Source organism: Pogoniulus pusillus, chromosome 13 (assembly GCF_015220805.1).
Source record: "Pogoniulus pusillus isolate bPogPus1 chromosome 13, bPogPus1.pri, whole genome shotgun sequence".
NCBI classification, from domain to species: domain Eukaryota; kingdom Metazoa; phylum Chordata; class Aves; order Piciformes; family Lybiidae; genus Pogoniulus; species Pogoniulus pusillus.
In genome coordinates, this window is record NC_087276.1 from 31,895,802 (window position 1) to 31,921,702 (window position 25,901).

The 25,901-nt window shown below is 45.6% G+C and overlaps 1 long non-coding RNA gene across 7 annotated transcripts in view; it reads right to left on the reverse strand.

Annotated features, from left to right (window-relative positions):
- The window catches only part of LOC135180972 (uncharacterized), a 227,069-nt gene that overhangs the window by 140,810 nt on the left and 60,358 nt on the right, over positions 1–25,901 (reverse strand). For all 7 annotated transcript variants that reach the window (XR_010304626.1, XR_010304628.1, XR_010304630.1 and 4 more), the window contains exon 2: positions 1,026–1,171. This is a non-coding gene — a long non-coding RNA (uncharacterized LOC135180972). The remainder of the gene's footprint in view (positions 1–1,025; positions 1,172–25,901) is intronic.

Here is a 25,901-nt window from a genome sequence, read left to right on the forward strand (position 1 = left end):
GCATTAAGACAGAGAGATCAGCAGCCTCAATATGTGGGTATTAAAAATGCACACGATATTGATCGACAGGTTTACCATAATTATGTAGCAGAGACTGATTCAGCCAACTGTGCTCTCAGACCTTCTGGGTGATGAGTCTCCCAGCTCTTGAAATATGGTCTGATGCTATGAATACTGACTGACAGCTTCATTTTGAGTCATTTGCCACAGCAGACTGATATTTTATTAGCACTCAGTAGAAGACACTTTGAAATTAATGGGTGAGACTCTCTCTCTTGCTTTCAGCAGGCTTGGGATAAACTAATGAGGTTTATTTCTGGTCAGACAGTGGGGGAACCTCTCAACACCACAGCAGCTTCAAACTTTTCAGTAAATGAAAATGAAGGAGAGTTGTGCATCTGAGTCTCACTTGTGCTTTCAATGCTGTTTTATAACTACAGCAAACACTTGTCAGGGTGAACAGTCAAAAGAGAAGATGCACACAAGTGCTTCACCTCTGCTCTGACACGTCTGCCTGTAGATTTGTTTGCTCTCTCTTGTTCCATTCATGTTCTTTTTCCAGTCTCACTTCTCAACCAAACATTTTCTACCTTAATCTCTGTCAAGCTATCTGCTACCATTTCCATCAGTGGATCCAAGAGCTGTTGCCCTGCTAAGCAAGACAAGGTTTACCTCTAACTATCATTCCAGTTCCTACACTCTTCTTCCCAGTCCATTCAGGAGTTCTGATGTGCCATTGTGTGACCTGACTTTGAGTCAGCATCAGAAGATGAATCATTGAGAGCAAAGGAAAGACAGGCTCTTATCCAATGCATTGGTCACCCACACATCAGCTACAGCACCACAAAAACCCTAGTGCAGGGAAGAAGCTTGAGGTGCCACAGTGCTGGGCAGTAATCAGCAGGAATGGTATGCATACAGCCTCAAAAATCCAAGAGTTTCTCATTCCTATTTGGTTCACATCCTGTCTGCAGATACTGCAACTCATTATGCTCTTCCTCTCTAAAGCCATTGGCCAGACTCACCCCTTTTATAGTGGAGATACATGGTCCTGAAGGTGACAGCTGCTGCTCTGCACATTCACCAGCTCGGTGTGGCTAACAGTGATGCTGAAGTGCATTGGTTTCTTCCATTGCAAGCAGTTTCAAGGCACAACCAGACCCAAAGGCCACTGAAATCAGAAGAAAAACTCTGCTTAGTGAGGTGTGAGTCAGTCCAGCAAAGAAAACCCTCCACAGAGGCTGCTGTAGGATTGAATCCCTTATCAAAAAGGCATTCCAAGTCACATTTGTTATTAATCCTCCTCCTTCCTTAGCCACATCCTGAATAGTTCCAGTTTCACTTCAACCTCCCCTTGTAAAGCTAAAACTTCCAGACATTTTAAAGTCCTTCTTTGCCAAAAGGTTGCTGAAGAGACCAGAGGAAGTTTAGGGATCATTAATTAGACCAGGAGATGATTAATTTCTATGAAAAATTGCCCATCTGTGGGTGTTAATTTAGCAGCTACCAGTTATTTTTCTCTGCAGGGACAGAAGATAGAAAGCGAGATGAGAAAAAAGGCAGGAGAAAATAAGAGGGGAAAACCAGTATGAAGCTTATCAGGAGAAAATGTTAATTACACTTTAAAGCCCTTAGTCACCCAAGCTTCTATCTACAATAGAAACAGAAACAGCCCAAAATACCTCTGCATTTTTAAAGACCACGAGTAGAGTTCTGTTTGCTACTGCCCCCTCCCCGTCCGGCACTTCCCATTCCTGCAGACTGCGCTGTCGCTCTTAGTGGCTACCTTGTCTGTGCACTCCAATCAGCACACATCCAGCGGTGGCTGCCGGACACAGAGTCCTTCATAGCAGTGCCCATTAAGGTGCAACGGCGCAAAGGACTTGGCAATAACAGTATCACAATATCACAGTATCATCAGGGTTGGAAGAGAACTCACAGATCATCAAGTCCAACCCTTTACCACAGAGCTCAAGGCCAGACCATGGCACCAAGTGCCACGTCCAACCTTGCCTTGAACAGCCCCAGGGACGGCGACTCCACCACCTCCCCGGGCAGCCCATTCCAGTGTCCAATAACGGCCCTAAAGAGTATCAGCTGCGTGTCTCAGAGCACAGGGTAACGGAGCCACATGGTGAAACCCAGCAGCATTTTGCTGGTGAGTTCCGTCAGGGTGTCATTGTTTTTAAAGGGCCAATGGAATTGAACTGGAGCCCTCCAGTCCTCCTCCCCAGTGCCTCTGCCACCCATTGGCCCAAGCAGAGCCCCTGCAAGCCCCAGACAGGCCCACTCCTTACATGTTTACCCTGATAAGTAGCTCCCACCAGACAGCAGGCAGGAGGGAAAGGAAAGGAACACGAGCTGGCCTTGCTGCCAGGCTATAAAAAGATAACAGAATGATGGCAATGAATAACGATTTCACACTCTCCTGTGTCCACTCCTAGACTCCTCTAGTCCCTAGAGGATTTTCAACCCTATAGTTTCCCAGCCCATGACAGAGGGCAAGGCTGTGCCCATGCCTACAAAGCTGGCAAGAGCTGTAAAGAAAGGTGAGCTGTTCTCAAGGCTGTGTTTTCACATGGCACAAACAACAAGAGTAGCCTTTCTTTTAAAAATGCTGTGTTCATTGAAGAGGAGCACTTGGTCAAAACAAGCAACTGAACTTAGACACTCCACATTTCAGTTCCTAGGCAAGGAGAGGTCTCTGGCTTTGAAACTGGTAACTTGCCCTGTGAGTTTCTGGTCCAAATGTCCTGTGTAATACACTGCATGCTGCAAAGTTCCTCATTTCACAGCTTTGTGTGATTGAAATATTTTGATTTTTTACTTTAAAGTAATTACAGATCTAACAGTAGGAAAGGCAATGCTAAAATTATTTCACAAGCCAAAAAGCCTCCCAAATCCTAGCACATTGCTATTTAAAAGTGACCTTCACACATTAAATTGTGTTTTTACTTGGTTTTTAAATGGATGAGAGGGGTCAAAACTCTTTTACTGTGGGTTTGAAGGCATCCACTAAATACCAGAGCAGTCTGGTCCTGTCTTTTTGACCCCTGGTACAGGTCTTTGTGGGTGCTTTCAGCACGTGGAAGTTTAAGAACAGCAAGGATTATTAAACCATCAAGTACTGTACAGCATGGCAAGGAGCTCTGGATTGCGGTTAGCTGTGTCAAACAACTGGTCAGCATGCTGGGAAGCCACTTGCAGACCAGATTTCATCACTCGCACTTCGCAGAGCTCTGTGAAGCCCTGACATCTCAGGTGCTGCACACCTGGCTTATTCAATGTCTCCATCTCAGACTTGCCATGCTAGACACACTCAGTGCTGGATTTCTCTGTCAATAGTCACAGCAAAGCAAGCTGAAATTGCTCTCTAGCTGTGAATGCACTCCAATGGCTTCACTGAAACTCCTTGCTAGAGGAAATGCCTTCTGGCTTTGCAGACAGTCAGATTTCTGGAGAACATTGACTGGTAAGCACAACTTCCAGCTGACTGGCACAAGCCCTGGTGTGAACCTGCATTTTCAATATTCAACACGTTTTCCACCCTCCTCCTTACATTCCTTCCTCCTCTCTCAGCCATGCTGTTGTGTATCCCATCACTGCAATGGCCCTTTTTAAGCACAAAAACTAATTCCTGTAGAAAATGAAAAAAAAAAAAAAAAAGCTGCAGTCTGCCTGCATAAGCCAGAACCTAAGTTAACACTGTTAGCAAAACTTTCCACTGGAACCTGCTCAGCTTCCACCTTCACCTAAACCCAAGGCTTGAGCAAAACCAGGCACCTCTGCACGAGCTGAGAGGAGCTGCAGAACAGGGTACAGGCCCACACAGAGCTGGGAGACTGCAGCTGTTTGGAATAGCTCTCCAGAGAGCACTTCCTTCTGCAAAGGAGAGGGGAAGCCGCTACGGGTCCTAGGCAGAGATGCAGAGTGGAGAAGAAATAATGTCTAGCTCATGCTTCAGGTGGCTACCACAGAGAGGACAGGTGCCAGTTCCACCGCCCTGCAGTGTACACGCCAGGTGTACACTGAGCAGGCACCACACAAGCACTGTTCTGACTGGACAAGCAGAGCTCTCCCACCAGCAGTAGGTCTGAGCCAAACCATCACCTCCACAGCACAGTGGCCTTCATTTCATTGTTGCTGTGGGTTTCACTAACTGTCCCAGACACAAATGCTCTTTGTTTGTGACAATACTGCCACTGACTGTCTCTGAGGGAATCAAGAGAGGTCTCAGCATCATATGTCTATCTGGTCAATCATCTAGTCTGGGAAGAGCTGCTGGACCCCAAACAGCTACTGTCCCTTAGATGGCTGTGTGTGAGAGCCTTGGAAATGGCTATTTCCATGGCAATGAGCAGAAGCCATTGCATGTGTGCACTGAGTGAAACCAAAGCCCTTCTGCTGCAGGCTGCTGCGAGGATTTTGCATGAAATATTAAAAAGAAGCCTTCGTGCCTGGAGTCCTTACTGGGTCACCTCAGCCTTCAGCTATCCTGCCAGCTCAGTCCTCTCCTTGGGGTGTAATTAAATAAGGGCAAAATGGTATGAACTTGCTAATGGCTTTGCACTGCCCAGAAGGAAATCACTGAATTACCCTGGGATGCCTGCTTTGATTAGGACTTGCACTTGCTTGATTGAGGTACTTCATTTGGCAGTGAGACTAACAGTATATAAGCTGTGGAACTGAACAGTATTAAAGGGAAACCACCCCAGAATATGCTCTCGCAAGGAAGATTAGTGAAGGTTAAAAGGATCACAGCCACACTTTCTGAAAGGCCTTCAGAGCCTGATTCCAGACCGGCTAGTGTTTGCAGCTGAGCTGAGAGCAGGTTTGTGGAGGTGCATCAACACAGCTCAGGTCAGAGACCCAGTTCTCAGGGGCAGAAGTTAACAGTTTGTTCCATCAATGTAGTTTGAGGCATGCAGTGAAGCTACTTTCTCAAACTCTAAATATTTAAAAGGTAGTAGAAAAATCTCTCCTTGGGCAAGATTATTCCACCTCTGCCTATTGTAGGATTTCCTTTATCATCTTTTAAAGGCAAAAGTCTGGCTGCTCTCACCTACATACTTCCCCTCTCAAAGTAAATACTGGGAGGGAACAAACCTAGAAATTATATTCTTGAAATTCATAAAATCACAGAATGGTTTCAGTTGGAAAGGACCCTAAAGATCATCCAGTTCCAGCCCCCCTGCCATGGGCAGGGACACCTCTCACTAGCCCAGGTTGTTCAAGGCCTCATCCAGCCTGGCTTTGATCACCTGCAGGGAGGGGACATCCACAGCATCCCTGGGCAACCTGTGCCAGTGTCTCCCCATCCTCACTGGAAAGAACTCCTTCCTAATCTCCAGTTTAACTCTATCCTCTTCCAGCTTAAGCCACTGCCCCTCATCTTGTCACAAAAAAACAAACCACAAAAGAAGTCCCTCCCCAGCTTTCTTGTTGCCCCCTTCAGGTACTGAAGGCTGCTATAAGGTCTTCCTGAAGCCTTTTTTTCTCCAGGCTGAAATTTCATTTGCTTTCTCAACATACAGCCCTATATGGGCACAGACTGAACTACATCCTTGCTCAGATCAATGAAGACCTGTACTTTCAGTTTAGATCACTAGAGTCCCTGCTCACATCACATCTAATCTCTGTAGTTTAGGCACACAGCATCTCCACCTTTCTCATACCAAGCTTCACTGCTTGGTTCCACTGTGAAAGTTGCTCTTGTCCTTAACCTGCACATGGTTTATGATGACTGTTTAGCAGAAGCAGCTGCTCTCCAGAGCCCTGCACTCCTGCAGGGCTGCTATACCAGCACTGGATCCTCAGCCAGCTGGTTCCTCCCTTACACTGGACAGCTCTGCTGTCCCTTCTCTTGTCAGCCACAAGCGGTTTTCCAGGCTGTTAATGGTGGAATTCGGTAATCAAGTGCATGTTATTTGATTCTGTACAGGCAATTAGACTTCCTCATTTAGTTTTTAGGGCTTTAGCTGCCTGACTTGACACTAATGTGACTTAACCAGCGTCCCACCCTGCTACGCCACTACCATTAGTGCCACTGCAATGTGCACAATCATTATGATATATGATATCACTGGCAGCTCATGTCCATAGCATTCACCTTTTCTTCCCAAGCTGGTCTGATACTAGGATCACACATTCCTTAATTAACACCTTCCTTCTGTGGTTACTAATGAGTCTGCTGATACCACTTCTTCAGGCTGCCTCTATTCTAATAAGGTCTTATGTGTATATCCAACTCCAAGTGCCCACCTCAATTAAGAGACAGATGTCATTGACTCTCTTCCATTTGACACTTATGTGATCTCCCAGCTCTATCAGAGAGCCACAGGACAGGTGAAACAGGGTCCTGGAATAAACACATAGCAATGAATGAAAGGCTTCCCTGCTGAGCATCAAGACATGGCCATGGATCTAGGGCAGCCAGAATCACTTGGAGTTTTAATGCTTCTCCAAAAGCATAGAAGTCAGGCACATGCTGAAGTCACAGACCTGCAGCCCTGCTGTGGGACTGTGGGCAGTCAGGACTGAGAGCAGAAAAGAGATTTCAGACTCTCAAGAAGCTCATACATTGAAAGGGGCACTCGCTCTCCCTTCCCTTTGCAGCTCTTTGCCATGGCCGTGACCGTGTGCATGGATGGAGAAGGGAAGAAGTGAGGGAGGCAGAAGAGAGAAAACACGTGAGATAAGCTTGGCTGAAATGTAATTCTCCAGCATTCTCAAAAGGGCTGACTTATAACAAAGCAGCTTTGGCAAAGCCTCCAGTACCTCTCAGGCTCCTCCAGCTCACTCAACTCCAGGGATGGGTCTCCATCAGGGAACCCTTGCAGCATGTCTGTACCAGGAGAGAAAGGCAGCAGTGGGGGTTTGCTGCCAGTCCACCGAAGAGGGCCTGGCCCCAGCCCTAGCACTGGAGAGTACAGGCCCTGCCCCAGGGGGCTAGGCACAGCTGTCCACAGCTGCGGCTGTAAATGCAGTGTTAACAGCACTCTGCCTCCCCAGGTTGTTAGTCACTTTTATGTTGCTGTAGCAAGAGCACAATCTGGAGTAATAGTTTCTCCTGTGCCCATGCTCTGTGTTTGGGGAGAACGGGTAATTGGCTTTATAGCTTCATATGAAGTCTCATTTATAATGGCAGCCAGCTGCTTTATCAGCCACTACAGCCTCTGGTTCCCCTGTCTGCACACTGATAAATTTTACTTTTGACCCAGGCTTGGTCAGTGCTCAAGAAACACATTCTCTTGTGTCAGATCTCCCTTGAGTGCTCTCCTTCACAAAGTTCAGCATAGCATGTGATGGTCTGACAGAAGAAAAATTCGAGCCTCAGTAACAATCCACTGTTTGTGTTTCCATATGGTCACATCTGGGTTACTGTAACTCATTCTCCATAGCTGCAGAACTGCAGCCTCTGAACTTTGCTATTTATAAACAGTGATTGAAGCACCATCCAGAATCTGAGCCTCCCCTTTGCCATCTGTCTTCATGAAGCACTGTGGTGCACACAGGTGCCTTGTGCAGAGCACTCACATATAAACTACCCTGGCCACCTCTCTCCCATCTGCAGTGCCCCTCACTTGGATATGAACTGCAGAGCAGACCTGACAGTTGCATAAAGCCATAAGGTGGCCTTAGGTACTTGAAAGCAGAGCAGTCAGTTCAGACTGCTAAACTCGTGGTACCTGTGGACTAACTGAGCTTAGAAAACATCTACCTCAGGTGTACCTCCTGCCTCTGCTGCCTCTAGTCACTCCTCTTGCTTTGGAAGGCAGAGTGTTCTTTCTTCCCCTGCAGCTCCACACCAACACTGAGGTAAGGCCTGGGTGGGTGGATTATTTTTTAACCTGAAGTAAAATGTTAGGGAAAGCTCCAGTTATTAATTTGATGAAAGAGGTGCTAGGAATTACAGCAAATGCAACATCAATCCATGTAAGAGCTCTGCATTGTTTTTGCTCCAAAGATGCAGTCAGGCAGTGCAGAGCATGCATCGCCCACAGCACTCTCTTAGCCTTCTGCCAGGTGTTAGCAGCACCTCTTTCCTCTGCTCCTCCTCACATTTTGCATTGCTCTCCAGAGGACAGGCAGTCACCCCAAGCCTTCCTAAGATGTCTAGTTGTCTAAGTCATGAGCACCAAGTATCTATTTGCAGGAAAGGACCTGAATGGTGACACAACCCAGTGTAGAGATTTGAAAAGTCAGCAGTTGTTAGCCTGAAGAGAAAAAGGATCTCTAAAAGGGAAGAACTTTTCTGCTGCAGCAAAAGAAATAGAACTTGGAGAGCAGTCTGTAAGTCTCCTTAGTTTGTTTGGGAAGGATAAATTTATTTTGCCCAGTTTAATTCTCACAAGGTCAGAAGTCTCATCCCAAAAAAAAGCTGATTGTTTCAAGCTCAGGAGATTCTGTAAAAGCAGTGGAAATAGAGTTTTAAACTCACTTACATTGGAGCAAGGGAAGAAAGGAAAAGGAAAATAAAGGGGAAGGGAGAGAAGAAAAAAGAACAAAGAAGAAAAGTAAATAGAAATAAGTGAAAGAGAGAAAAGGGAGCAAAAACTGGAATGCAAAGCAGTGTGATCCTTAGTAATGGAGCCAGAGATGCAGGGCAAGAGAAGGCTGAAATGAAGATCTGCTCTTCCCGCACCACACTGGCTCGGCTGGTTAAACTATCAGCCAGGCAACAGTCCTGACACCTACACAGGCACTCGGCTCACATAGGAAACCCAAACGTTCCACGTGGGTTTCTGTGCCATTAAGACCTCCTCACACACATTTCTCATCTCCTTGTCAAACACCGAGTTTTTGCTGAAATCCTTCCATATTTATGACAGGTCCAAAGAGGTCACTCTGTGGTGGGTTTCTGGCACTGGCAATGCTGCAGCACCTCTGTAGAAATGTTGCCTGAGGATAAACAGTCTGGTCAGAGAAACGCTGTCCTGATAGATCTGCCACCACAGAAAGCCATCATGAAGGGAGCAGATAAACTACTTATTCCCAGCAGGAGGTCTCAAGCAGTTAAGCTTTACAGCGACAAGATGCAGGTAGGCCCTGTCCTGCACCACCGAAGCCACAGACACCCTGCAGCTGCAGTCAGCTGCACACAAGATGGACCCCAAAGCAAGCCCACCTGAAACTTACCACACCCCCTCCGCATCTGTAGAAGAAGCTGTGACTGAAATGGGCACATGGAGAGGTGATAATGGGAACATCCTATCTCAAGGCTCCACTGTATCTGTTTCCAGCTGTGATGTTCAATCAGATTTTCTGTGCAGTCTTAAACACTGTTTTTAACTCAAAAATGGTTGATGTTAAACCCTACAGGAGAGGGCCAAGACTCCTCCAGATGCACTTATATGAGATTCCAATGCATGTTGGTAATTCCTCAGCCTAAGGAGACCCTGCAAGTATCATCACCAACATATTTCAAAACCCAAAGAGCAGCTTCAGAAACACTACAATTTTTTTTTTATTATCCATAAGAAAAGGCAATGTCAATAACCAGCAACACAAACACCCAGAAGCCTTCCTGGGGTGAGTGCCAGTTTAGGAAGGTATTAGGAAGGCAACAAAATGCAATAGCACCGCACAGAGGCTGCAGAGAATTTGGTTTTCAGAGCATCATATCCCAGGCAGTTACAGATCAGAGACCACATATGATCCCATAGGTCACAGCAACCTCTGACAGAACCACTTCCTAGGCACGTGTGCTAGTTTGAAGCAAGCTGGAATGTTTTGGTAGAAGAACTAGATAACAGGCAGTGAAATGAAAAACAATTGTGTCTACTTCTCTCACAGTCACGCTGAGAACTCTGGGAAGAAGAAAGACTTTTTTCTCCATTTTGTTTCTCACTCTTGCCTTTGCCTTAGACCTGGTCACATCTCATTAACCCTGCTCCTACTAACCTTGCTCCCTAACCTCTTGGCTGCACCTCTCTTCTTCCTGAGAACTGGGGTAAGGTTGAGAGGGCCGGGGGGAGGTGTTGGGGTGGTTTGAGAGCCCCTCCTGGGGACTCAGGTTTCTGGGAGGGGAGTTGTGCTTTTGTATTGTTTATCCTTTGTATATTTCTGTATATAATTGTATATAACTGTATATATTGTAAATAGCTGCTTGTAAATTCTGCTAGCTGTAAATAAATTGCTTCATCTATATTCCCAGGGTCCGTCTGAGTTAGCTGGGGCAAATACAAAAGTGTGGGGGGGTGGGGTAACCCCCAAACCATCACATTTTTAAATTGGCTTTCCCAACGTGGGGCTAGATATTTCAGTGAGTGGAAATCAGCTCTGGGAATTAAGATGAAGCTAATCAAGCAGCTATTGTACTTGGTGGGGATTGCTGTGTGGCCTGTTTTCTGGTTTTTTGTGTACAACTGGATCAAAGATCAAATTGGTTATTTCTTGCTTCATGTAGTTTTTAAGAAGGCTAAAGTTAAGCTTTCAAACATGTTCTGGAGCTGGGGTGATTTTATTCTTGGTTATGCTGGTTTTAGTGTCACTGAGAATATTACTAGTGATATTACAAGAGTTTTTGTCAATAATGTTACAATCAATCGAGAGTCTGCTTTATCTACTGCTCTCATGAGGGTCATCCAGCCCCAAACTGAAATGCCAAATCCATGCAAGGATTTCTACTCGAAACAGAGCATGGCAGGGATGCTGGGCATTATACTGGCTCTTGTAGTTTTAAATTTCATATTAATTTTGGCATTATTTGTGAAAAATTCAAAACCAGTTTCTGTAAGAGCTAGGAAAAATTCTGTGTCTCAGAAGCAGTCTCTTTCACAGCAAAACAAGGGAACACAGTCATCGGCTTCCCCCTTGCCAGCCTCTGCCCCTCCTTCTCCAAGTACTGGGAAGACAGCCAGTGTTCCCGCCACTAACGTAAACAATGATAAGGATAACCAAAACAAGCCACAGAGTTCAGCAGGAGCCTCAGGAGGACAGGCAAATACCCAAAATCAGAATGTCCCTAGCAAAAATGAAAACACATCGGGGTTGGCAGGCATCCCAGGAGGACAGGCAAATAATCCCACTAATGCTAATACTAATGCTGGTAACGCTAGCCCAGTCAGTCCAAATCCTAATGACACCAGCTCAGCCAATTTGAACCCCCAGCCAGCAGACCAGAACCAAAATCCTCCTGTTAAAAGCAAGGCAGATTTGAACTCACAAGCTCCAAGTCAGACCCCTAAGGATTCAAACCCTCCAAGTCAGACTCCTAAAGATTCAAATCCTCCAGCAGACACATCCAAGTCTGTTGCTGCTCAGGCCCTTCTGGCACCTGCTAAGGCAAAAGCTAAGACAAAGAGTGGTTCGCAGGAGGATGTAAGACAGGGGACATCTGGTGATCAGCAGCAAGAGGAGGAAGAGGAGGCAGTTAGTCTGCGAGACCTTGTAGATGTGCTGAGACAACAATACTCAAGTGAGAGGAGTGCGGTGAGGTTAGCTGCCAGGAGAGAGGATGGTTCCAATGAGTTTAGGAATGCTATGAGGAAGATTGTGTTAGGCCCGGCACCACCAGAACAACAGGAGGAAGAGGAGGAAGATGACATCCAAGGCTCCAAGGATCCACTCAGAGAGGTCAGGGAAGTTAGGAAGGAATACACAAGGGAATCAGGTGAGCCAATCCTAAGCTGGCTAGTGAGATGCCGTGGCATTGGTGCTAATGCTCTGCAGGTAGGAGACAAGTCTGCCAAGCAGCTGGGACCACTCACTAAGGAGAGTGGAGTGGACAAACACCTGGCAAGTCCTCTTGGTAGGGTTAGCTTGTGGACACGCCTTCTGTTGGCTGTGGCTATGAGATATCCTTCCCGAGATGATTTGCCATGGGCTGCCAAGAAGTGGAACACCGTTGAGCAGGGAATTAAGCTTCTGAAGGAGTTTGCTGTGAAGGAAGTGCTTTATGGAGATCATGGCACTCATGAGCCTGATGATATTCCTTTGGGAACAGGTCTCATGAAGAAGCTGATTAAGCTTGCTCCTTCATCCTATGCTAACATCTTGGCCAGTAAATTTCTAGCAAGGAGTGATAATGGAAGATCTTTCACTGTTGGTGAATTCACTGATCAGCTCAGGCAGATTGAGGACAGCTTGTCACATTCTGGTATAATCTGTGCCATAAAGACTATGACTACAGAGATTAAGAATACCATGAAAGAACTGAAGGAGGACCTTACAACCTCAATTTCCAATCTGGCAAAGGATACCATTCCTGCATCATCTGAATGGGTGCATGTTTCTGCAGTCAGGAACAGACGCCCACCTCCTGCAAGGCAATTCCAGCCTAGGAGGAGACAAATTCCACCCAGACAGCAGCAATCACGTGCGTCACTGTGGATACTTCTGCGTGACACATACGGGGAGAACATGAACAAATGGGATGGTAAACCTACTTCAGCTCTTTCAAAGAGAGTCAGGGATCTGCAGAGTGGCAGAAACAGAGGCAGCAATGCCAGAAAAGTAGCTGTCACTTCTTCAGCTCCCGAGAGCAACTGCAATTGTTCCAACAGTTGCAGTTCCTCTCGCAACAACACTAATCATTGTGTACACCCCACATGCCATGTTCAGCATTAGGGGTGCCCTGCCTCCAGCCAGGAGGAGGAAAGGGATAGTGGAGAGAACCGAATCTATTGGAATGTATTCATTAGGTGGCCTGGCAGTTCAAGAGTTCGGAAATACAGGGCTTTAGTTGACACAGGTGCTCAGTGTACTCTATTGCCATCAAATTGCAAAGGGACAGAGTCCATTTCTATCTTTGGAATCACAGGTGGATCTCAAGAGTTAACTAAGATACAGGCTGAGATCAGTTTAACTGGTAAAGAGTGGAAGACACATACTATTGTAACTGGTCCTGATGCGCCTTGCATTTTGGGAATTGACTTTTTGAGACAAGGTTGTTTCAAAGATCCTAAGGGTCACAAATGGGCTTTTGGAATAGCATCTGTAGAGATTGAGGATGATAAATTGAAATTGTCTATTAGACCTGAACTTTCTGATGAATCTGCAGTTGTGGGACATCATGACATAGAGGACCTGGAAGTGCCAATTGCAACTCAAACTGTTCATCATAGGCAGTACAGAACTAACCGTGACTCTTTGTTGCCCATTCATCAGCTGATTCGTCAATTGGAGAGTCAGGCTGTCATTGAGAAAGCTCATTCACCTTTCAACAGTCCCATCTGGCCTGTGCGCAAACCTACGGGTGACTGGAGACTGACAGTTGACTTTCGTGCCCTCAACGAGGTGACGCCACCCATGAGCGCAGCTGTGCCGGACATGCTGGAACTCCAGTACGAGCTGGAATCGAAGGAGGCTAAATGGTACGCAACCATAGACATTGCTAATGCTTTCTTCTCTATTCCCATAGCAAAGGAGTGCAGGCCTCAGTTTGCATTCACCTGGAGAGGAATCCAGTATCAGTTCAATCGTTTGCCTCAGGGGTGGAAACACAGCTCAACCATCTGTCACTCAGTCATCCACAATGCACTGGAGAAAGGTAAAGCTCCAGAGCACATCCAGTACATCGACGACATCATTGTGTGGGGCCAAACTGCTAAGGAAGTCTTCGAGAAAGGTAACAAAATCATTGACATTCTGTTGCAAGCAGGTTTTGCCATTAAGAGAGACAAGGTCAAAGGACCTGCCAAAGAAATTCAGTTTCTGGGAGTGCGGTGGCAGGATGGTCGCCGTTACATTCCTCAGGATGTGATCAACAAAGTCTCTACCATGGCAGTTCCCACCAGTAAGAAGGACACACTTTCTTTTCTTGGTGTGGTGGGATTTTGGAGACTACACATTCCTGGTTTTAGTCAGATTGTCAAACCTCTGCATGATGTGACTCGTAAGAGAAACAATTTCGAGTGGGGACCTGAACAACAAGCAGCCTTTGATCAAATTAAGCGAGAAGTAGTCCATGCAGTGGGCTTAGGACCTGTGAGATCTGGTCCGGACATTAAGAACATTTTGTACACGGCTGCCAGTGACAATGGTCCAACTTGGAGTCTTTGGCAGAGAGCTCCAAATGAGACACGTGGTCGTCCACTTGGTTTCTGGGGACGTTGTTACAGAGGTTCAGAGACAAATTACACTGCAACTGAGAAAGAGATTCTAGCAGCCTATGAGGGAGTGAAAGCAGCTTCTGAAGTGATTGGAACTGAGTCACAATTGCTTTTAGCTCCTAGACTGCCAGTTCTTAATTGGATGTTCAAGGGCAAAGGTTCATCACCACATCATGCCACAGATGCAACCTGGTCTAAATGGATGGCTTTGATAACCCAACGAGCACGAATGGGTAATCTTGACCGACCTGGTCTGGTGGAGGTGATCACCAACTGGCCGGAAGGCACAGACTGTTCCAAACCTCCAGAGGAGAAAATAACTCGTGCTGAGGAAGCTCCTCCCTATGGTGATCTCTCTGATCAGGAAAAGAACTATGCTTTGTTCACAGACGGTTCCTGTCGTCTTGTTGGGAACAAGCGAATATGGAAGTCAGCGGTTTGGAGTCCAACCAGGAGAGTTACCGAAATGAAAGATGGAGAAGGAGAATCCAGTCAGTTCGCTGAGGTAAAAGCTGTTCAACTTGCTCTTGATGTGGCTGAACGTGAAAGTTGGCCTATCCTTTACCTCTACACCGACTCGTGGATGGTAGCCAATGCTCTATGGGGTTGGCTGAAGGACTGGAAGAAGAATGGTTGGCAGAGGAAAGGAAAGCCTATTTGGTGTGCTGATCTATGGCAGGACATTGATGCACGGCTGGAGAAAATTCCAGTGAAGGTGCGGCACGTAGACGCACACATGCCTAAGAGCAGAGCAACTGAGGAACATCAACATAACCAGAAGGCAGATCAAGCTGCTAAGATTGATCAAGTTGATACCAACTCTGAACTTGACATTGACCTTGATTGGAAACACCGAGGTGAGCTGTTCTTAGCTCGGTGGGCCCATGACTCATCTGGACATCAAGGCAGAGATGGAACATACCGATGGGCTCGCGATAGGTCAATTGACTTGTCCATGGACGCTATCACCCAAGTCATCTATGACTGTGACATTTGTGCTGCTATTAAGCAGGCTAAGCGAATCAAGCCCTTATGGTATGGTGATAGATGGTCAAAGTACAAGTATGGTGAAGCCTGGCAGATTGACTACATCACTTTACCTCGATCACGTTCTGGCAAGCAGTATGTGCTAACGATGGTAGAAGCCAGCACTGGATGGTTGGAAACCTATCCAGTTCCACATGCTACTGCACGTAACACCATTGTTGGTTTGGAGAGACAAATCTTGTGGAGACATGGAACTCCAGAGAGAATTGAGTCAGACAATGGTACTCATTTCAAGAACAATCTTGTGAGAAACTGGGCCAAAGAGCATGGTATTGAATGGATCTATCACATACCCTACTATGCACCAGCTTCAGGGAAGATTGAGCGCTACAATGGTTTGCTGAAAACCACCCTAAAAGCCATGGGGGGTGGAACTCTGAAAAACTGGGACAAACATTTAGCAGAAGCTACTTGGTTGGTAAATAGTAGAGGTTCAGTAAACAGAGCAGGACCTGCACAATCAGATTTGGTCCAAACAGTAGACGGTGATAAAGTTCCTGTTGTACGTGAGAAGAATCTGTTAGGGAAAACTGTTTGGGTATTTTCTCCTTCGGGCGAAGGGAAACCTGTCCGAGGGGTGGTTTCTGCTGAAGGTCCTGGTCATACCTACTGGGTAATGCAGGAGAATGGTGAAATCCAGTGTATTCCACAGAGAAATTTAACCTTAGCTGAGAGAGTTTAAATTCAAGCTGTTAGGAGTTTTCTGTTCTAGGTAACATCGGCGCCCAACACTGAGAGAATCTACGATAGAATCTACAGTATGTGAGCACGAACCCAATGTCACCTGGGAGTCCCTGTTCTGAGCTTTTGAATCACCTACATCTGATTGAAGTGTGAACTGAATTTGTATATATTGTTTTAGTGTAAATATTGGTTTAGATTAGATTGGATAATTCTCAGCGATACTCTGAGCGAAGTAGACAGGGGTGGATTGTGCTAGTTTGAAGCAAGCTGGAATGTTTTGGTAGAAGAACTAGATAACAGGCAGTGAAATGAAAAACAATTGTGTCTACTTCTCTCACAGTCACGCTGAGAACTCTGGGAAGAAGAAAGACTTTTTTCTCCATTTTGTTTCTCACTCTTGCCTTTGCCTTAGACCTGGTCACATCTCATTAACCCTGCTCCTACTAACCTTGCTCCCTAACCTCTTGGCTGCACCTCTCTTCTTCCTGAGAACTGGGGTAAGGTTGAGAGGGCCGGGGGGAGGTGTTGGGGTGGTTTGAGAGCCCCTCCTGGGGACTCAGGTTTCTGGGAGGGGAGTTGTGCTTTTGTATTGTTTATCCTTTGTATATTTCTGTATATAATTGTATATAACTGTATATATTGTAAATAGCTGCTTGTAAATTCTGCTAGCTGTAAATAAATTGCTTCATCTATATTCCCAGGGTCCGTCTGAGTTAGCTGGGGCAAATACAAAAGTGTGGGGGGGTGGGGTAACCCCCAAACCATCACAGCACGTTATCAATAACACTCACAGGCAAATCTACCCATGAGGACATTTCCCAGCTCAACCATGTTATGGAACATAATTTTCAGCCCCTTCACAACAAAATAAATTTCTCCTTTGACAGCTGCCTCTATAAGAATCACAGGCACAAAGCCAGGCTGTAGCCACAATGTTGGTGCAAATGTGCACGTTACCATCAGCATTCAGTGTCCAGTGCTTGTTCCCAAATTCCACCTGCTGACCATTCACTTGCCTGGCCATTAATGTCTTGGTCTTGCACAGGCCTATTTCTTTCAAGCCGTTCTATTTCCTGGGTAAAGCTTTTTAACCAAAAAGCAACTGAAGTTTGCTAAAGGCACAACTGCCCAAACACAAACTGCTTCCCATGCATACAGTGTCTTATTCTCCTAATAACAGCATGGCCCTTCACATCAATAAAACAGCGAATTCACTGCCTGCTTAATGAAAGGGCAATGTATTAAGTGTACTCTCCAATGTTAAAAAGCTTTTCCTTTCTGTCGGAAGAGCTCCCTTCCCACTTGATATTTTAATAAAACATGGCAAGAGGCACCAAAACCAGTGGAGCTGCACGCTGTAATGTTGGGCTGTGCACAGAAATGAGTATTCCATCAACTCCTGCTCCCCAAAGCAGGGAGACAAAGATCTGTGACCAAAACCCCTTCTCTAGCTCCATATGGCACAACAAAAGGCTCCATGTCCCTCCCTTCTGGCACCCTTAGGTCTCTGCTTTGCAGACAGCTGGGAGGCAGCTCAGCAGTTCCTGACCAGGTCTTCACACTCTCTTTTCCCCACCTTGGCAGCTAGCCAGACACACACTGCACTGCAGGCAAGGTCGCACAGGGGACTGCATGCCCTTACTGACTCAGCTTGAGTCAGATGAGTACACAGAATCATAGAATCAACCAGGCTGGAAGAGACCTCCAAGCTCACCCAGCCCAACCTAGCACCCAGCCCTGGCCAAGCAACCAGACCATGGCAATAAGTGCCCCAGCCAGGCTTGGCTTCAACACCTCCAGGGATGGCAACTCCACCACCTCCCTGGGCAGCCCATTCCAATGCCAATCACTCTCTCCGCCAACAACTTTCTCCTAACTTCCAGCCTAGACCTCCCCCAGCACAACTTGAGACTGTGTCCCCTTGTTCTATTGCTGCTTGCCTGGGAGAAGAGACCAACCCCCATCTGGCTACAGCCTCCCTTCAGGTAGTTGTAGACAGCAATGAGCTCTGCCCTGAGCCTCCTCTTCTGCAGGCTGCACACCCCCAGCTCCCTCAGTCTCTCCTCATAGGGTTTGTACTCCAGGCCCCTCACCAGCTTTGTCGCTCTTCTCTGGACATGTTCCTTGTGTTCCCAAAACCTTTCACCTCAGCAAGTATTTGGGAGCCTCAGTTGTCCTGCAAGCACTGCACTTCCCCAAGCCCCCCAAAACCCCACCACAGCCCCTCAGAAGTCTTAACATTCACAAAGGATTCTCCTGCTTACTAAGAAATTGTGATAAATAAAAAGACTTCCCAAACTTCTCCTCTTCTTATAAGCTGCTCTTTTCCAAGAGTGCTGCCTGCAAAAGGCTTTAACGTTTGGGGGCATCACAACAAAATACAACTGAAGCTTGAGATGCAAGAACAGCTTCATCATAGAAAATGGGACTGTGCTTACTGTGCTCTCAGGGGTGTTTTCCAGTATATGCTGGTACACGTGGGGACCTTCAGAATTCTTCCTGTCTGCAGAGCATGAGGGCAGCACCGGCTGTCAGAACTGGTTAACTGTAGTTAAAACTTTATGTTTGCTTAAAGACGTTATTTATCTTTTTTCCTTTGAATTGTGCTTTAACCTAAACTAATCATTGTTTGGTGACTGGAAATGTGTATGCCTGTTGAGGCTAAACCAGCTCCATCCAAGTAGGTCATCTTTCTTTGTTGTGCCATGTTTACATCTGTCACTGCAATTCATTTCCCAGTACATGGCATCTCAGCTGATAAGTTTTAGCTGAAGTTCTACAATGTCTGGGGCAGTTGAAGCTTTGGTGCCCACACTGATGTAATTATTTGAGAAATTCAGTTCCTTCCTTCCCACTTTTTTAGCCCTCAGGGATGTTGAGAAAAGGTCACAACTAAAACTCGCGTGCAAAGTATGCGTTCAGAAGCAGAAAGGACTGTCACACGCTAAGCACGGGCCATAAGAGCCCCCACTCACACACTGGCTTCCACTTTCAAAACACACATCTGCACCAGCCAGAGCTGCAGAAACCAGAGGCTGCTGAGTGTTAGACCAAGGAGGGCCAATGTCAATTTGTGGAGAAGCTGACTGCAAGTGAGTCTTGGAGCATGCTGAGCTGAAGACTCAACTATCCCTTCACTTTCTTTCTGATTTAAAGTAACTGGAGGCTTTCTTCCATGTTTTGACAAAGGTCAGCCCCTCTGGAAATCAACTCCCCAGAGGAGACGCCCTTTCTCAGTACTGCTCTATATGACAGCTCTGAACTCACTTATGTAACTCAGGTTACCTATGATGAAAGATCAACATTTCTTGCTCTCTGGGTGAAGTTTTCTGGCATAGGAATCTCAGAGGCTTTCAAATACTCTTCCATTTTTCTGGCCACTCAACCTTTTCAATTTCACTACACTCTATTTTTTACCTCTCAATCACTTTGCAGTGAATTCTTTGTAACTCTCTAAAAACAGTATAAAACTATGGCAAACAAACAAAGGAACCTCCTCACCCATTTCATTAGGTGACTTTGGGAAGCATACACAGCCGTCCTCTGGTTTTGTTCAGTAGAAAAGGAGATGGCAATCATCTCAGATTTCCTTATAGGAAAGAAACATCTGCCTGCAGCTTCCTTCTCCCCAGCAATTACAATGAAACCCTGCCGAGCCAGCTAAGTTCTCAGGCCAGTGAGCGCCGATAAACCTACCATGTTTTACTGTCTCGTGCATACAGGCCTCGGACCAAGCGCAGGAAGGGTTGGGAGCATCACCGCTGTAGCTGGCAGCAGAATGGAGGTCATTTCAGGAGTGTGTGCCCCATCAGATGGAATGCATTTCAAAACACACTCACCAAAGTGTGACCTCCAAAACACTCAGGCAAGTGGCCTTGCAAGCAATAGGTTTTCAGATCCCAGCAGCATCTTCTCATTGTGTTGAGGGCCATTTCTTTGCCCCAAACCCCAGAGACTTGTGATTGTGCACTACTCTGAAGGCAGCAGCAGCTGCATCTTGCCAGGTAATTTTTCCCCTTTTACATTAAAAATAGGATATGAATTTTTTCTGCACCTTCCAGTCCAATTTCAATAACATGCTTGTTACCACGTGGAATGCTGTCTCTTGTGACAGGCTCACTAGTCTGACAGCAAAGCCAGCAAGTTCAGAAGAACGGTGGAGCACGTGTGGCTTTTCTCTGCAAATGCTTCAAAAGTAAGCAACAGGAGCTCAAATCCTGGCCCCAGCATGCCTCTTAGCTAAAGAAATCCCGCTCAAGACCAGAAGTGTGGGAGAGCTCTCCCGCAGCGGGGCATGAGCTGTAAACATGAGATCTTGTGATAGGAGATGTCCTTGAGCTTGCAGGCTCAAGGAAGTTAGGCTGTGGACTGTGAGCAACCCACGCACACCTGCAGGGGGCTGAGCCTGCCAGCTCCTGGGGTGGAACCACAGGTTGTTTTTGATGCAGGGTAACCTATCTGCACCCTGCACGTGGCTTTGGACCAATCTGTACTGTCCACTTGTACCAGACCCAGGCTGGCTGGCTACACCTCTTCTGAGCACTATATAAGACACTGCACTACCCTAATAAAATTGTACTGATGCATAGCAAGCTGCTGAGTCGACTCTTCAGTGCCCCGACCCGCATCTCGCCAGCCTCCGGACCCTGACACAGAAGCTCCTGTATAGCCTCTGTTCCAGCACTGGGTCACAGCAACAGATCAGTGATTTCCTCACATTTTTTGCTTCTTCATAGAGGGCCCCAAGAAAAAAACCCAGCAGAGGCTCAGAACAGCTCCACAGCTCTGATCATACTTGCCCTGCTCAGCACCCACCTGTGGCAGTGGTTCCTGTGCTGCTCCCCATCCCAGCTCCCGCAGCTCCCCAGCAGAAGGGCCTCTTTGCATTCAAACTGTGGAACACTTTGCCACTGAACTAGAGCTATTTTTCATCTCCTAAAAAAATTACAATGTGAATGGCTCCAGCTGTCTGATGATTTGGCTTGGCTAGCACAGGAAGCAGGCTAAAGAGACAAGCTGACTTGAAGGCTGTCAGAAAAAGCACATGCAAACCAAGAATGCTATGGTAGAGGGGGTTCACTAGTGTTCTTATTAACTTCAGTAAAATTCAGGCAAGGAATCACTGCCTAGGCAGATATGCAGCTGGCTATCAGGGAGAGGCCTCACAGGTGCAGCCTTTGTTTGCCACAAAAATAAGCAGTGTGATTTACTTCTGTGCTCACTAACCAGTGGCCCATGGCTTCTCACACATTGTCTTTGGTATTAAACATAGGCTATTTCCATTACCCCACAAGCCATTCTATTTAAAAGGTTTTTTAGATTTAGAATTTGATCATATGAAAAGTTTTTGCCAATTGATGTTCTAATCTTATGATGATATACTTTTAGATTAGACTTTTAAACAGCTCCAAGAAATGTTTATCCTACCAATGAAGAGTTTAAGCAATGCACAGTTGATTTTTATCATCCTGGTGCAACAAGGGCAAGTAAAGGAGATGCTAACCATTTTCACGTTAATTACTAACACTGCATTACAAATGTAAGTTGCACCTTTAGCTTTTCAGGGTTCCTAGGTCTCCCCTTGTACCTGAAACCCAGGCACTGCAGCCTGCTTGATGTTGCTTCAAGCCAACCTTACAAAACTAATCTTGCATGCTTTCTTTTCTTCTGTAAATTCCAATCACTCAAGCAAAATTGTTCTATTTTAGTTTCTTCTCTGTCACTTGCTGCATTCTGATAAAGCCTATTGAGATCAGGTTCCGTAACTAGGGCATATTTTCTAACTCACAGAGCTAATTTTCTCAGGGTTTTTCCTTATTGAAAAGAAAAATTATATTTTAAACACTCATTTCAGGAAGCTTAAATCTGGGTATACTACCCCACAAGAATAACCTATCTCTTAATAGTTTTATGTGGAATAAATTCTGTGAAGGCATTCCTTCACTTTTGTTATAAGCACAGCTCTTAGTGTTTCTGTTTGCCCTGGTTTCTTCCAAACAGCCAAGACTGAAATGCCACCAGCATGACTAAGGACAATTTATGCTAGAGACTGGGAGGACTTGCAAGGCACAGTGTGTTTAAAAAGCACAAATTGCAGTTGCTCTCTACAATAATTTCCTTCAATGACACACATTAAAGAATTGGAAAGTGATAGCCTCAGCCGTGGCAGTTTCATTTAAAAAACAGACCCTGACAGAGAAGCAAAGAGAATGAAGAGCACCAGCGCAGATGGACGGAATCAGCCTGCGCTGTTTCGAGTGTGGCCTTGATGCTCGTTCTGAGAACAGCTAAATGGGCTAAAACTAGTTGGCAGGTACCTGTGGAAATGCATCCATCCAGTGCAAACTGAAGGCATAACAAGGGATGGGGTTTTTCCAGCAGCACTGTTTCTAAAGGGTTAAGATGAACAAGTGGGCCCTACCAGGCCATCCTATAGCACCTACTCATGAAATATCCTGTACACTCTGCGGCTCCTGAAGGACCTCAGCTTCAGCTTGTGAGTCTCAGCATTTACTGCATAAAAAATGTGCCTTTTATTTCACATCTAAAGGTACTTTGGTGTTCCTAAGTTTCCATCACAAATTTTAGCAGTGGTATTATTTCTCCAAAAGCTGCTCTCTTGTGCATTACCCAGCCCACACACCAAGTATTAGTGCAACGTGGAGGTGGAATGGGGATGCAGATTTATTGCAAAGTACGCTCAACAGGGCAAGGAGTAGGGAGAGTTGTCTCTCTTTGAACTTCTTTCACCGACTGGAATAACGTGGTGGTGCTCTACACCCACAGCAATTATCCAGGACAGCTTGGTGCAAAGATCCCCTGAAGGGGGAGGGAGGGGACTGCCTTAGGGCCTACGGTGCCCAGCTGAGCAGAGCTGATTGTGTGGCTCTATTCCTGCTAGCAGAGTAACCTGCCTGGGCACAGGAGGTTTGTCTTCCAAGAGTGGGCCTCTACTCTACTCCATTAGGTACAGGCAGGCAGGTACCACAGCAGGCATTAACAGTTAAATAAACAAGCATGCAGTCCTGCCACTTTTTAATTAGTCCTGTGCAATACCTAGAGAAAAGGGAAACGTTTCCACTGACAGATGAGCTAGATGAACTATCTGAAACAAGAAAAGACATACAGGTGCTAACAAAATTAGGAGGGGAATTTTGGACAAAACTTAATTAATAAAAAACAAATTACTGTCTAATTTAATTGTAGGTCCTTTGCTTGTACTTGAGCACCTGAAGAAGTATTTGCAAGCAATCTAAAACTGACTACAGTACAACACTAATTACTCTCATCTCCCAAACAAGGCAGGATACTCAGAATTGACAATAAAAACACTAATGAAAACCAGGGTATTATGGAAACAATGGGAGATAACTGGCATTAGAAAAACAGGAACCCTTTTTATATGGAATACTGTGCTTTTGGGGGTGGGTGGGGTTAAAAACTGTCAAATGATCCACCAAAAATAACTGAACACAGGGATAAAGCATACTTTTATATTATAAATCCTATCAAGATAGGTGAAGTATACAGTCAACACGCCAAACAAATCAAATCATCTCACCCCTGGTGAAATGTGTATGCCTGCACCCTCACAGGATGTTAATGTCTACATTACTGATAGAAAATTAACATTTTGGGTAGTTCTCAGTATGTTTTGAGTTTTTTTTTAACTAGAGAAAAGGTTCTTGGTAGTTCTGAATATCTACCTCTAATCTTTTGCATTCAGATGAAATACTACTTCAGTTTAACCAGAGCAGTAGAATTGACTGTAGAGACGACACAAAACAGTCATGCCTAAATTTCAATGGCCAAAGCAACAAGCACAACACAAAAGAACTTCTCAGATGAGGCAAGTGATTGAATTCCACTTGTGAAGGAACAATAAAGCATGTAAGCATTGAGCTGACTTTTGTCTTCCTAAGAAACTCCCAGTCCTGCCTGTGAATGTGTAATCAGCAGCTTAAATTCCAGTTCCTTCTGTCCATCTAAAGAAACACCCTGAACAGATTAGAGCGAGACTTAGTTGCATAGGGCTGGAGATGAGAAAAGGGTTTTGTTCATATAGCCCATCCTCCCTCAATCACCTTCTTTATTTTTAAAGCAAGGAAGCTGTGGCTTTTTTATGTCTGGCTATGTAGCTGAAACTGTCCTCAAATGGACTCAGACAGAGGTAATCCACTCCTAGACAGGAATTCTGTTCTCACTTCAGTGGTTCCACAAAGAACCAGTTATGGATCTCCCAGCTCCTCAACATTTCAGAAGCAGACACTCAGCTTCTAGCACATTCAAAGCTTCCTCGATGATCTTCCTTTCCCATCACTTTCCCTTCTGCCTCCTTAGTCCACTCACAAGATGCAGACACTTCAACAGACTAGCAAGAGGCAAATGAAAAATTTAAAAGAATCAGCAAGCAACTGTAGCTCCTAACAGCCTCCGGAGTTGTTTCTGTCTGTGTCAGCTCTGAAGTTCGCTTTCACAAGTCTTGGAAGAGCAGTCTGGCTGTAGTACAGTAAGGCAGGACACACTGGAAAATAAATCCCAGGCTTAGTGCTGATACAAGAAGCAAAATTTTATAGTTGTGTTATTACCTTTCTAGCTCTCCTAAGGTTTAACTTGCACCTATGGCTCTTACGCTTTTCACACTTCACATATATGCTCCTGAAGTGCCACCTTTGTAACTAGATTCCACATCTTTCCAGAGAGCACTGCATAGTTAACAGATGTCTGTGGCAGAATACAGAAGTACTTTTTCTTGGGTTGCTTCAAAACCTTGAGTAAGATTATTTTCATTGTTTCTCACTGTGCAAGTGATCTAGAGCTTTGTGTATTAACTCACATGAGGCACTTTGGAGTCTCTTTAGTATCTTCTGGAAGAGAACCTCAAATTGTTTGTTTTTTTTCTCTTATTCTCAGCCCCCCTTTGATCCATGAACAGGCTCATGTCACTGATAGATCAATAGTGGTACTGGTGCACAACTTTGCTGGATACCATGATGGCACCATTAATCATCAAATCCATTCACATATTTGTTGAATCCTCACCTCCAGTTCCAGTTTTCTCAACCTGTTTATCAATTCTCTCCCATATAACCTCCTCCTCTGCTTACAAAGAGCTGCATCAAGCCATGGGCCTTGCATACAAACCCTGATCTTGAAAGCCATTAGTACATAGGAAGTTAAATGTATACTTGAGTGCTTTTCCAGATAAAGGCTAAATTCCTGTGATGCTGGGGTGAAAATGGCAGGTTTCTAAACCACTGTTCACTGACCCATCCCTGCTTATACTCCTAACAGCAGAAATCAAGAACCTCATAAAGCTCACATGCAACAAAACAGCAGTAAAGGCAAGTGAGGCCAGAACCAGGCTGAGTGCTGTGACCCAACATCAGTCACAAGTTTGTATTTTCTTCCTAACCTCCAACAACAAAAAGTTCACAGCAGGAGCACGGTATACAGGCTCCTTTATCATCAGCTGAACATCAGCTAATTGCCAGCTGCAAGCCAAAACTGCTCTCACCTCTAATTGCCCATTTTCAGGCATATTGAACACATCCCAGCAGTCAGACCCTGAGATGAGTCTCTGCAGCTCACAGAGAAAAAACTCTTCAGCTTTTCCAGGTATACTGACATGAGAGCTATTACTTCTTGCTCTCATTATTTATTCATTTATTAGCATTATTTATTAATTTATTAGCTAGTTTCATGCTAAGGATTAATGCAAGGTGCTTGCTAAGACCAGGGGCTGGTTTAGAGTTTTTTGGGTAAGAAACCCTGGACAGATGCTGTCTGAGTCTCGCATGAGCAGTGTAACTGCCAAGACAACAAGAAATACTTTTATCTTCTTGTGCCCCATGCTGGGAACCAAATCAATGATTCCCACACGCTGGGAAGGCCATGACTACCCTGCTCTTTCCTTTTGCTTGTCTAGTCAGCTGTCTGGTCCGATTCACCACACTGTCAGCACCAGCCTCTGTTGTCGAGTGCAAGCATTCCTGAGCCTACTCCTGTCATCCACGCCAGAGGACTTTTCTTGCACGCACTTGATGTGTTTGTCATTCACTTGTCTCAGCACACCGGCTGAAGCACAGCTCCTCCTCTGGAGCTGATGCTGGGTTC